Source organism: Balaenoptera borealis (assembly GCF_965194805.1).
Source record: "Balaenoptera borealis genome assembly, chromosome: X".
In the NCBI taxonomy this organism is placed as follows: domain Eukaryota; kingdom Metazoa; phylum Chordata; class Mammalia; order Artiodactyla; family Balaenopteridae; genus Balaenoptera; species Balaenoptera borealis.
This window is the reverse complement of record NC_138881.1, coordinates 19,191,093-19,200,483: the sequence shown is the minus strand read 5'-3', so window position 1 is coordinate 19,200,483 and position 9,391 is coordinate 19,191,093. Positions and strand designations below refer to the sequence as shown.

At 37.1% G+C, this 9,391-nt stretch overlaps 1 long non-coding RNA gene across 1 annotated transcript; it reads right to left on the bottom strand.

The window, feature by feature from the left end:
• Nucleotides 1-1,352: 1,352 nt before the first annotated feature.
• On the bottom strand, nt 1,353-6,523 carry LOC309620038. The gene is made up of 2 exons (XR_014239396.1): nt 6,302-6,523; nt 1,353-4,349 (listed from the first exon to the last, which is right to left on the bottom strand). It is a non-coding gene; the product is annotated as an uncharacterized lncRNA (long non-coding RNA).
• Between the last annotated feature and the right edge of the window lie 2,868 nt (nt 6,524-9,391).

Sequence of the window (9,391 nt, the reverse complement as noted above, 5' to 3'; positions counted from 1 at the left end):
CCAAACCTGTGTTCCCTGCATTGGCAGGCGGATTCTTAACCACTGCACCACCAGGGAAGCCCTACAGTCCCTTTTAAATCATCATTTAAAAGGCCCTCATTTATGATCAAATTAGTGTTCCAAAATGGTCATTTTAGAGTAATATTTATAATTGCTCAAGTAATCAGGGTCACAGTGGGTTGTGAACCACAGAACAGGATTCCAGCTTTGATCATTCTGAGCTCTCAGAATTTTGATGCTATTACGAATCCCCAGCCCTTCACATGCCCCTTCCTATGGCCAAGGCACTGCTCCAAGTGCTTTATAAATATTAACCTGCTTAATCCTCACAGCAACCTTTTGAACATTTATTATCCCTGTTTTACAAACTAGGAAACTGAGGCACAGAGCAGCCAAGTCACTTGCCCAAGTTCCTAAAGAACTTTAGCCCCCTGGCAAATATCACAAAGGGGACTTGGGGACTGTTGGCCAAATCCCAGGATACCCCAGGAACTCTCCAGCAGGGAGGCAAGGAACTGGCCCTGACATAGGGAGAGCAGAGGTCATGTGTCCTGCCATATGGATGAAGATGTGACAAGGCTGTGACACACCCATAACCATGGCGGCCGCGTCCTAGAGGAAGGTGGTATAAGGCCCTCAGTAAAGGAAAACTACCCAACTGAAAGAGCAAGGCCACTGTTGGCGAATGAAAAGGAGAATGATCATTAGGAGTCAGATTATGCACCCCTGGGTGAAGAAGCTTCCCGTTGGAAGGGAAAAGCTCCTTCCTCTTGGGGCTAAACTGGCTCAAGTTATCTCTGAGCTGAACAGAAGTACAGAGCGTGGCAGAAGCAGAAGACTTCCGCGCAGGCCAGATCACAATGGGAAAATGGAATGATCGATCACCAAAGAGGACAGAAAAAGATGTTGCTAGAGGGGATTTTAAGACTTCTCATCACAAGGAAAAAGATAATTTGTAACTATGTGAGATGATGGATATTAACTAAACTTATTGCAGTAATCATTTTGCAATATACACATATATCGAATTATTATGTTGTACACTTAAAACGTATACAATGTTATATGTTGGTTACATCTCATTAAAACTGGTCCAGTATGATCCCCATAATAACATCATAAACGTAACTTCATCACAGTGACCCAGGAGAAAACTAAACCATGAGAGTAAATAGCAAAATCAGCACTCTTCCAACTCTTAGTTTGTTTTGTCTAGAATAGTAAAAACATTGAAATATTTCATTAAATATTTTTTAAATTGAAGCTTAATTATTTCCATGTAGTATATTAAGTTAAATTGCCATAACAAAATGCTTTTTTTCACTAGCATCTCAGTTATAGGTAATTAGGTGTTTTTAAATGGCTTGTGATGTGAAAATCGGTTTGTCTTTAGGTATCTTAATATCCCATGCTTACCTCCACCATGACAAAAAAAAAAAAAAGGTGTTTTTCTTATCCTACTAAACAAAAATTTTGTTCCCCATCCGCCCAAAAAAGCAAACTGGTACCCAGAAAGTTTGATTTATCAGAACTCCGAATTAGAGAAACAAACATGTTAAAAATTGAAACAAGGAAACATTTGGTTTATTTAAGAATAAGTACCCAAACATATGGGTCTAAATTCCTTGAGTTTTCAAATCTTGGCCCAAAATATCTTGGGAAAGCAGATATACCAAAGAGGTTTCTTGGCATACGTCTCTCTGAGTTGTAAATCTGAGTTGTAAATACTAGGAGAATACCGTTCCTTAAATAATTTTGGCACATTTAGTGTCAAGAACAACATTCACAACAGAATCTGATTCTGTTCTAATCAAAGTTAGTGTTGAACTCTAATTTTAAACAAATTATTTAAACTACTAATTTCTGACAACTTATTTATTAGCATTTATTCTGTCACAAAGTAAAAGAGAGAGATGGGGGTGGGTGTCTGTCTAGTCAGCACCAGGATACAAGAAAGCCAGGTAAGCTTGCAGGTTCCCTGAAGACCCTGGTGCAGGGCCATGACTAGAGAGAGAGAGCCCACAACAGAAGCCCATGGCTCCACTAGATGGCACCGTAAAAGACCACAGATTTACATATGTACAGAAACCTTTCTCCATAGTACCGCTTACTGGAGCGGAGCTGATAAAATGGCCTCTTTTCCTTTTGTGACTTCTTCCCCTACTGCCAGTGTTCATAAACTTATAAACTCACAGAATTCAATAGCTGAGATCGCTTTAGCCCTTGCGTCTTTGGGCAACATAAAGCAGTAGACAAGGCATTTACTTCGTGAGCAGAGTGAAACCTGGCCCAACCCACACAGAGGACAGAAAATATTTACTTTGAAGAGATTATGGTGCAAGGGGGAAAAGATGTCTGCAGACAGCTGTTTACTGAGGCACCGTTTATAATACTAAATAAAAAGAAATGAAAGCAAAATACCCATAAATGAGGGAACAGTTTATGTACGTACAACCACACAATGGAGTACTGTGTGGTCATTAAAAGCCGTGCCATGGGTCTGTATGTGTAGCATGAGATGATGTCCATGAAACACAGATTAATGAAAGGGGCCAGTAATAAAATAACATATGCAGCATGGTCCCATACAAGTAAAACTGAATACACAGAATACATTTCTGTGTATGTGCAAACAGATATCTTACAGGAGCCAAAATGATAACTCTGGTTGTCTTAGGATGCAATTTCCTGTGATCATTAATCCCTTATTTTCACTTTCTGGTATTAAGCTTTTCTATAATGAGTATGTAAGATTTTTATAAAAATAATAAAGCTGGAGTACTATAGTGTCATTTGAACCAACCAACCATGTATATCCAGAGCAATATGGACGTATCTTAAGGACACAGTGCTGAGAAAAAAAGAAATAAACTGAATAAAATATATGATAAGAAAATAGCAATTATATAAATTAAAATACATGCACATAATACAAGACACATTTTACAAGTGCATACTTGAAATCAATTACTGGGAAAAAAACGAAAAAACAAAAAAAACACATGGAGGCTAAACAATACATTACTAAATAAGCAAGAGATCACTGAAGAAATCAAAGAGGAAATCAAAAAATACCTAGAGACAAATGACAATGAAAACACGATGATCCAAAACCTATGGGACGCAGCAAAAGCAGTTCTAAGACGGAAGTTTATAGCAACACAATCCTACCTCAAGAAACAACAAACATCTCAAATAAACAACCTAACCTTACACCTAAAGGAACTAGAGAAAGAAGAACAAACAAAACCCAAAGTTAGTAGAAGGAAAGAAATCATAAAGATCAGACCAGAAATAAATGAAATAGAAACAAAGAAGACAATAGCAAAGATCAATAAAACTAAAAGCTGGTTCTTTGAGAAGATAAACAAAATTGATAAACCATTAGGCAGACTCATGAAGAAAAGGAGGGAGAGGACTCAAATCAATAAAATTAGAAATGAAAAAGGAGAAGTTACAACAGACACTGCAGAAATGCAAAGCATCCTAGGAGACTACTACAAGCAACTCTATGCCAATAAAATGGACAACATGGAAGAAATGGACAAATTCTTAGAAAGGTATAACCTTCCAAGACTGAACCAGGAAGAAACAGAAAATATGAACAGACAAATCACAAGTTATGAAATTGAAACTGTGATTAAAAATCTTCCAACAAACAAAAGTCCAGGACCAGATGGCTTCACAGGTGAATTCTATCAAACATTTAGAGAAGAGCTAACACCCATCCTTCTCAAACTCTTCCAAAAAATTGCAGAGGAAGGAACACTCCCAAACTCGTTCTATGAGGCCACCATCACCATGATACCAAAACCAGACAAAGATGTCACAAAAAAGAAAACTACAGGCCAATATCACTGATGAACATAGATGCAAAACTCCTCAACAAAATACTAGCAAACAGAATCCAACAACACATTAAAAGGATCATACACCAAGATCAAGTGGGATTTATCCCAGGGATGCAAGGATTCTTCAATATACGCAAATCAATCAATGTGATACACCATATTAACAAACTAAAGAAGAAAAACCATATTATCATCTCAATAGATGCAGAAAAAGCTTTTGACAAAATTCAACACCCATATATGACAAAAACTCTCCAGAAAGTGGGCATAGAGGGATTCTACCTCAACATAATAAAGGCCATACATGACAAACCCACAGCAAACATCATTCTCAATGGTGGAAAACTGAAAGCATTTCCTCTAAGATCAGGAACAGGACAAGGATGTCCACTCTCACCACTATTATTCAACATAGTTTTGGAAGTCCTAGCCACAGCAATCAGAGAAGAAAAAGAAATAAAAGGAATACAAATTGGAAAAGAAGAAGTAAAACTGTCACTGTTTGCAGATGACATGATACTATACATAGAGAATCCTAAAGATGCCACCAGAAAACTACTAGAGCTAATCAATGAATCTGGTAAAGTTGCAGGATACAAAATTAATGCACAGAAATCTCTTGCATTCCTATACACTAATGATGAAAAACCTGAAAGAGAAATTAAGGAAACACTCCCATTTACCACTGCAACAAAAAGAATAAAATACCTAGGAATAAACCTACCTAGGGAGACAAAAGACCTGTATGCAGAAAATTATAAGACACTCATGAAAGAAATTAAAGATGATACAAACAGATGGAGAGATATGCCATGTTCTTGGACTGGAAGAGTCAATATAGAGAAAATGTCTATACTACCCAAAGCAATCTACAGATTCAATGCAAATCCTATCAAACTACCAATGGCATTTTTTTACAGAACTAGAACAAAAAATCTTAAAATTTGTATGCAGACACAAAAGACCCCGAATAGCCAAAGCAGTCTTGAGGGAAAAAACGGAGCTGGAGGAATCAGACTCCCTGACTTCACACTATCCTACAAAGTTACAGTAATCAAGACAATATGGTACTGGCACAAAAACAGAAATACAGATCAATGGAACAGGATAGAAAGCCCAGAGATAAACCCACGCACATATGGTCAACTAATCTATGACAAAGGAGGCAAGGATATACAATGGAGAAAAGACAGTCTCTTCAGTAAGTGGTGCTGGGAAAACTGGACTAATGCCTACATGTAAAAGAATGAAATTAGAACACTCCCTAACACCATACACAAAAATAAACTCAAAATGGATTAGAGACCTAAATGTAAGACTGGACACTATAAAACTCTTAGAGGAAAACATAGGAAGAACACTCTTTGACATAAATCACAGCAAGATCTTTTTTGATCCACCTCCTAGAGTAATGGAAATAAAAACAAAAATAAACAAATGGGACCTAATGAAACTTAAAAGCTTTTGCAAAGCAAAGGAAACTACAAACAAGACGAAAAGACAACCCTCAGAATGGGAGAAAATATTTGCAAACGAATCAACGGACAAACAATTAGTCTCCAAAATACATAAACAGCTCATGCAGCTCAATATTGAAGAAACAAACAACCCAATCCAAAAATGGGCAGAAGACCTAAATAGACATTTCTCCAAAGAACACATACAGATGGCCAAGAAGCACATGAAAAGCTGCTCAACATCACTAATTATTAGAGAAATGCAAATCAATCTACAATGAGGTCTCACCTCACAGCAGTTAGAATGGGCATCGTCAGAAAATCAACAAACAACAAATGCTGGAGAGGGTGTGGAGAAAAGGGAACCCTCTTGCACTGTTGGTGGAAACGTAAATGGATACAGCCACTATGGAGAACAGTATGGAGGTTCTTAAAAAACTAAAGATAGAAGTACCATATGACCCAGCAATCTCACTGAGGGGCATATACCCAGAGAAAACCATAATTCAAAAAGAGTCATGTACCACAATGTTCATGGCAGCTCTATTTACAATAGCCAGGACATGGAAGCAACCTAAATGCCCATTGACAGATGAATGGATAAAGAAGATGTGGCACATATATACAATGGAATATTACTCAGCCATAAAAAGGAACGAAACTGAATCATTTGTAGAGACGTGGATGGATCTAGAGACTGTCATACAGAGTGAAGTAAGTCAGAAGGAGAAAAACAAATATCATATATTAACGCAAATATGTGGAACCTAGAAAAATGGTACAGATGAACCGGTTTGCAGGGCAGAAATTGAGACACAGATGTACAGAACAAACGTATGGACACCAAGGGGGTAAAGTGGCTGAGGTTTGGGGGTGGTGTGATGAATTGGGAGATTGGGATTGACATATATACACTAATATGTATGCAATGGATAACTAATAAGAACCTGCTGTATAAAAAAATAAATAAAATTAAATTTTAAAAAAGCACACACTTGGAAAAAACCACAGTTACAGAAAGATAGAGAAGATGAAAAGGCAGAGGGCTATGTACCAGATGAAGGAACAAGAAAAAACCCCAGAAAAACAACTAAATGAAGTGGAGATAGGCAACCTTCCAGAAAAAGAATTCAGAATAATGATAGTGAAGATGATCCAGGACCTCGGAATAAGAATGGAGGCAAAGATTGAGAAGATGCAAGAAATGATTAACAAAGACCTAGATTAAAGAACAAACAAACAGAGATGACCAATACAATAACTGAAATGAAAACTACACTAGAAGGAATCAATAGCAGAATAACTGAGGCAGAAGAACGGATAAGTGACCTGGAAGAAAGAATGGTGGAATTCACTGCTGCGGAACAGACTAAAGAAAAAAGAATGAAAAGAAATGAAGACAGCCTAAGAGACCTCTGGGACAACATTAAACGCAACAACATTCGCATTATAGGGGTCCCGGAAGGAGAAGAGAGAGAGAAAGGACCAGAGAAAATATTTGAAGAGATTATAGTCGAAAACTTCCCTAACATAGGAAAGGAAATAGCCACCCAAGTCCAGGAAGCGCAGAGAGTCCCATACAGAATAAACCCAAGGAGAAACACGCCGAGACACATAGTAATCAAAGTGGCAAAAATTAAAGACAAAGAAAAATTATTGAAAGCAGCAAGGGAAAAACGACAAATAACATACAAGGGAACTCCCATAAGGTTAACAGCTGATTTCTCAGCAGAAACTCTGCAAGCCAGAAGGGAGTGGCATGATATACTTAAAGTGATGAAAGGGAAGAACCTACAACCAAGATTACTCTACCCGGCAAGGATCTCATTTAGATTTGATGGAGAAATCAAAAGCTTTACAGACAAGCAAAAGCTAAGAGAATTCAGCACCACCAAACCAGCTCTACAACAAATGCTAAAGGAACTTCTCTAAGTGGGAAACACAAGAGAAGAAAAGGACCTACAAAAACAAACCCAAAACAATTAAGAAAATGGTCATAGGAACATACATATCGATAATTACCTTAAAGGTGAATGGATTAAATGCTCCAACCAAAAGACACAGGCTTGCTGAATGGATACAACAACAAGACCCATATATATGCTGTCTACAAGAGACCCACTTTAGACCTAGGGACACACACAGACTGAAAGTGAGGGGATGGAAAAACATATTCCATGCAAATGGAAATCAAAAGAAAGCTGGAGTAGCTATACTCATATCAGATAAAATAGACTTTAAAATAAAGAATGTTACAAGAGACAAGGAAGGACACTACATAATGATCCAGGGATCAATCCAAGAAGAAGATATAACAATTATAAATATATATGCACCCAACATAGGAGCACCTCAATACATAAGGCAACTGCTAACAGCTATAAAAGAGGAAATCGACAGTAACACAATAATAGTGGGGGACTTTAACACTTCACTTACACCAATGGACAGATCATCCAAAATGAAAATAAATAAGGAAACAGAAGCTTTAAATGACACAATAGACCAGTTAGATTTAATTGATATATATAGGACATTCCATCCAAAAACAGCAGATTACACGTTCTTCTCAAGTGCGCACGGAACATTCTCCAGGATAGATCACATCTTGGGTCACAAATCAAGCCTCAGTAAATTTAAGAAAATTGAAATCATATCAAGCATCTTTTCTGACCACAACGCTATGAGATTAGAAATGAATTACAGGGAAAAAAACGTAAAAAAGACAAACACATGGAGGCTAAACAATACGTTACTAAATAACCAAGAGATCACTGAAGAAATCAAACAGGAAATAAAAAAATACCTAGAGACAAATGACAATGAAAACACGACGACCCAAAACCTATGGGATGCAGCAAAAGCAGTTCTAAGAGGGAAGTTTATAGCTATACAAGCCTACCTAAAGAAACAAGAAAAAGCTCAAGTAAACAATCTAACCTTACACCTAAAGAAACTAGAGAAAGAAGAACAAACAAAACCCAAAGTTAGCAGAAGGAAAGAAATCATAAAGATCAGAGCAGAAATAAATGAAATAGAAACAAAGAAAACAATAGCAAAGATCAATAAAACTAAAAGTTCGTTCTTTGAGAAGATAAACAAAATTGATAAGCCATTAGCCAGACTCATCAAGAAAAAGAGGGAGAGGACTCAAATCAATAAAATCAGAAATGAAAAAGGAGAAGTTACAACAGACACCGCAGAAATACAAAGCATCCTAAGAGACTACTACGAGCAACTTTATGCCAATAAAATGGACAACCTGGAAGAAATGGACAAATTCTTAGAAAGGTATAACCTTCCAAGACTGAATCAGGAAGAAACAGAAAATATGAACAGACCAATCACAAGTAATGAAATTGAAACTGTGATTAAAAATCTTCCAACAAACAAAAGTCCAGGACCAGATGGCTTCACAGGTGAATTCTATCAAACATTTAGAGAAGAGCTAACACCCATCCTTCTCAAACTCTTCCAAAAAATTGCAGAGGAAGGAACACTCCCAAACTCATTCTATGAGGCCACCATCACCCTGATACCAAAACCAGACAAAGACACTACAAAAAAAGAAAATTACAGACCAATATCACTGATGAATATAGATGCAAAAATCCTCAACAAAATACTAGCAAACAGAATCCAACAACACATTAAAAGGATCATACACCACGATCAAGTGGGATTTATCCCAGGGATGCAAGGATTCTTCAATATACGCAAATCAATCAATGTGATACACCATATTAACAAATTGAAGAATAAAAACCATATGATCATCTCAATAGATGCAGAAAAAGCTTTTGACAAAATTCAACACCCATTTCTGATAAAAACTCTCCAGAAAGTGGGCATAGAGGGAACCTACCTCAACATAATAAAGGCCATATATGACAAACCCACAGCCAACATTGTCCTCAATGGTGAAAAACTGAAAGCATTTCCTCTAAGATCAGGAATGAGACAAGGATGTCCACTCTCACCACTATTATTCAACATAGTTCTGGAAGTCCTAGCCACGGCAATCAGAGAAGAAAAAGAAATAAAAGGAATACAAATTGGAAAAGAAGAAGTAAAACTGTCACT